This window comes from Leiobunum rupestre, chromosome 10 (genome assembly GCF_980474605.1).
Source record: "Leiobunum rupestre chromosome 10, qqLeiRupe1.1.hap1, whole genome shotgun sequence".
NCBI lineage: Eukaryota > Metazoa > Arthropoda > Arachnida > Opiliones > Sclerosomatidae > Leiobunum > Leiobunum rupestre.
Genome location: NC_143393.1, coordinates 25,124,225 through 25,128,940, shown reverse-complemented (window position 1 = coordinate 25,128,940; position 4,716 = coordinate 25,124,225). Strand labels below are relative to the sequence as shown.

General features: G+C 36.5%; 1 long non-coding RNA gene across 2 annotated transcripts; it reads left to right on the top strand.

Moving 5' to 3' along the window:
- The first annotated feature begins 348 nt into the window (after positions 1 to 348).
- LOC149925173 (uncharacterized) lies at positions 349 to 4,226 on the top strand. Of its 2 annotated transcripts, XR_016476906.1 has the most exons (4): positions 349 to 2,710; positions 2,783 to 2,857; positions 3,458 to 3,548; positions 3,716 to 4,226. It is a non-coding gene; the product is annotated as an uncharacterized LOC149925173 (long non-coding RNA). The 2 variants fall into 2 exon arrangements; XR_016476905.1 differs by having other exon boundaries at positions 349 to 2,857; positions 3,716 to 4,224.
- Positions 4,227 to 4,716: the final 490 nt, after the last annotated feature.

Sequence of the window (4,716 nt, the reverse complement as noted above, 5' to 3'; positions counted from 1 at the left end):
TTTATTTAAGTCAAGCAATTACATTTTTAAAAATGAAAGAAGTTAAACAATATAAAAATTTGTAAATATTGTAAATATTTTTAGGTAATAAAGAAATTAAGAAATGTTTTAATTAAAATATCTTTCATTTTCTACTACATTTCATCATCATCATCAGCTAAGCTAATACCAAAGGCACCACCTTAGGCCTAAGTCATCATGCGACTTTTGAAGCCATTAGTTCAGGTGGCCGGGTTACAATGCGTAGGAGGGTGGTGGCAAGCCCTGCATGCCACGCGTTCGAGCCAACAGCTCCCTACACTAACTATTACCGTTAACCTCAACAAGTTTTTATGGAAGGGAGAGATAAGGGAGTGCGTATGCCGATAAGGGGCACCTGCGGGCGGGGGAAACGGGCCCCTATAGGGGCCCCCTTTTGCGGCAATATTCGGCGGGGTCAAAAGGTTAGCTGATTTACGGGGTCAATAGGTTATCTGCCCCTATGGACACGATGCAAACAGCCGTTAAATAGGTGTGAAACGGACCCCCTATAGGGGCCCCATTTTGCGTACATTTTCGGCGGGGTCAAAAGGTTAGGTCAATAGGTTAGATGATTTACGATAGGTTATCTGCCCCTATTCCGCAGGTGGTGTGGACTGACACGATGTTATGCAAACAGCCGGCCAGTCATAGTTAATAGCTGGAGGCACCCCATTTTAGGTCAAAAGGTTAGCTGATTTACGATGTTAGGTCAATAGGTTATCTGCCCCTATGGACACGATGCAAACAGCCGTTAAATAGGTGTGAAACGGACCCCCTATAGGGGCCCCATTTTGCGTACATTTTCGGCAGGTCAATAGGTTAGGTCAATAGGTTAGATGATTTACGATAGGTTATCTGCCCCTATTCCGCAGGTGGTGTGGACTGACACGATGTTATGCAAACAGCGGGCCAGTCATAGTTAATAGCTGGAGGCACCCCATTTTAGGTCAAAAGGTTAGCTGATTTACGATGTTATAACCCATAAAACCCAAGGTGTTAACCCATTTTAGGTCAATAGGTTATCTATGGCGGTGACACGATGTTATGCAAACAGCCTACCCGTCATAGTGAATGTCGAGTTGGTTGGTTTTCGCCGACAAACACTTTCGGGCCCCCTAAGGGTAGCGTAAAATAGCGGGCGGTCATCGGTAAAAGTGTTTTGGGAAAAAAAGAGCAGAGTGTATACAAATTATAAGGTTTTATTTAGATATTCAAAGTTACAGTACATTAAGCGGATGAAAACGTTTAAAGATAAAACAATTTATTTTTAATATATTTATGGTTGGTAGATACCATATTAAACAAATTGTAAAAGTTAAATACACAAAACATATTTTGGTTGGCCACTGTTTCTTTAAAATCTTCAATAATTTTAAATGCTGTTACGTAATTGGACGCGTAGCGGACAACGGTATCATACCTTTCATGTTCATCCGATAGAAATAAATTGTTGGGTGCACATGGTTCTTTATACAATATTTCGTAAATTTTACGATAATTATCGGTTATAACGTAACCCATTAATTCAAAGAGTTTTTGGTTCACTTTAAGGAGTTGAATGTGCGAATTAATGAAATATTTGAGTCTGTCCAATTCTCGAGTTTCCGGCGCTTTGATTACGACCGACGCTTCGGATATCGTACTCTGCAAGGTTAATTCTTTTTGGTCAGACATGGCGGCGGTCACTAGCGCATCAGATAGCGGGAACGGTGATCGAAAGGGCAACCTTTGTGGATCATTTATTTGTTCCCAGTGCCCGTATAAATCGTCCCAGGCGCGCGAAGACATCTCAAAGACCTGGTGTGTGATTTTATTGCATAGAGCTACAGATATATCGAGCTCAGACGTAAAACCCGTAGTAACGAAAAGCTCGGATGAAAGTGAATACCGAGGGTTAATGTTACGCTGAGTCGGATCAAATTTAGACATTTTAGTAGACCCAGGAACGTTATCTACACAGCTTCGTTTAGACATGATGCTCGAGAAACGGTTTGTAGTGTACTGCCGATGGATGACGGGGATGAATCCCTTATATAGCGATAATAATTTGATGACGTAATCAGGATGACGTAATGGGTTGACTCAATGACTCACGCGATTAGTCAAATTTTGCGGTGTTATGTGTATAGCGACGGCCATATTGGTAAACCAAAGAGATAGAAATTCTACAAGTCCCATTAAAAGTAAAATCAACGCGATTAGTAATGCGTTTTTAGGATTGTTCGCGATAAGGCGAGTAACGGGAAAGGCGGGATCGTCCCTATTCGGTAGGGCTGGTGGAATCATCTGACATGATGTTATGCAAACAGCCAGTAGCTATAAACCCGAGTAATGGGCCCCCTACGGCATCTGTCAAACACTTTTTTCCACGTGCGAGTGGTGTTATGAAATAAATCCAAATAGTTCAATGGGTCGAGCCTTTTGTGTATCAATTCATAACTATTTTCACCGACAAACACTTTCCCCGTGTAACATTATTTTCAATCACTTTTACGATGCGCAAAGCTATCCGTCTTACGGAATATCGGCCCTAAGGGGTAAAGGGTAGATAGAGGATGGCCCTTGCCCCCAGCGCGTAAAATAGACACAGCGGGTGTCCCCTCTCGCTAGCTAAAAGTGTCGTTTTTACATCAGGTGTGGATTCTTCGCGCTAAAATGGTTATAACAAACGATTGTTCCCACCAAAAATGTAAAATCCATCTCCGCTGTTCTCGGATGAGGACGTAGCCATTTAAGTTTTTATCAATTTTTATATTTTTAGCTTGGCGATGTATTCCAAAATTAAATGGTAACCACGTATGCGTTACAATTTCAAGATGCAAGATACTCGAGAATGGTAAAATAGTCTATATTTAAAGTTAAAATGCGAAAACTATATTTGTATAGTCGAAATTTATTTTAACGTATTAAAATAAAAATTCATCTTTCTGACAAGAGTCTTACCCATCATACATACACCATCTAATCTGGAATCTATGTTTAACAATTGGAGGAATTCGTGTTTACGATAGGCTCTTTTTTAACGTAACTTAGTACATTAATTGAGTATTTTGAAATATTTTAATATCGGAATTTTTTTTGATGTATTAAAAGTAGAGTTAAGATGCTTTTATAGTATTTTCTATGTATTAGCATATCTGAACTTGCGGTTCAATTTTGGGTACATGGACCACTTACACGCTAATGATATTCAAATGAAGTTTAAAAATATTTCCATTTGAACGAGTCCCTCTTTTTATATCAGCAAAGTACTGAACGATTCTATCTTATGGATTTAAATAGTTCTAACAATAGTACAACTACAACATTTGAGAAAGACACTTTTCCCATTGTGAAAGTGGAATACAAAATAAGAATCACTTCAATTTAAAACGCACTTTAAATTTAAGTATAGACTATTTTACCATTCTCGAGTAACTCTTTTTTTCTTTAAAAGCTGAAGAAATATTAGAAACGACATTAGTGATCAATTAATTGTTTCCGAGTATGACAGACGATTTTTGATATTAAAGAGTCATTTTTCAAAAGTAAGATTGTTTTCGGTTATTTTTTTTTAAAGCTAGCTTAGAAATCACATTATTTTTATATATAATTATTTAGTTGTAATGTTAATTCTTAATTACTGGTAGCCTTCACTAGAAACTATTATAAGAATTATATATGAATTTATAACCAAGCGTGTATTTACCACTAGTGAATGCAATATCAGTCGAAGAATTGAAGAAAGACGGAATCACGTCATTATTAAGAACTGCCCTCACAAAGTAAACTTGGGTAAAGTAGAAGCGGAAATTGATAAACAACGAGTCCGCGCAGAAGCCGTTGCTCGATCGGGACTACCATCGCATCTTTTTGGAAATTTGACAAGTGCTTGGGTGGAACAAATGAAAACCCCTAAACGAATAAACAAAGATATAGAACTTAGACCATGGCAGAAAAGTTTATTGGAACATTTAATTCTCTCAGACAGAAAAATAATATTTGTAATAGGAAAAGATGGAAATGAAGGAAAATCGTGGATGTTAAATTACTTGAAATCCCGTAAGCCCGACTTTGTACATTGTCAGCAAGTGACAGTTTCGGGGAGTGAAATGCTTTTTCAATTGAAAAAAGTTTGCTCTGGTGTGAACCACTTTTTCTTTAACACCTTGAGAAGTATAAAAATATGCGACGAACACTTGGCAGTATTTGAAAGTTTAAAAGATGGTGAAATTGTTAGTACGAAATATAATTGTGTGAGTATAAATATTAGTACTCCAAATGTAGTTTGTGTTTTTGGAAATTATATGCCTGAATCTTACGGTTTAAGTTCTGATAGAATTGTACGATTTTATATAAAAAATAATTATTTATGTAAAAATTAATTATGAAATATGTATAGTAGAAATGTTAATATAAAATTTGCATAATTGAGGACGTGTGAATATAAAAATAGTAAACTTAAGGTTGTTTGTGTTTAATTCCCGATTTTTTTGGTATATGTTCATATTATAGCCGTCCTCAGGTTATCTATATAAAAACAAATGGTTGTACAAAAAAATGAAAAGAAAGAATAATAAAATTGTTGATTTAAACCAGAAAAGGTATGTCGGTCAAATGTTTGAGTTTTCTTAAATTTATTTCATATACATTTCTACATGTTTTTATTTCACTGTAATAAAGTCTCTAACACTTATGAATAGATAATTGTATAAT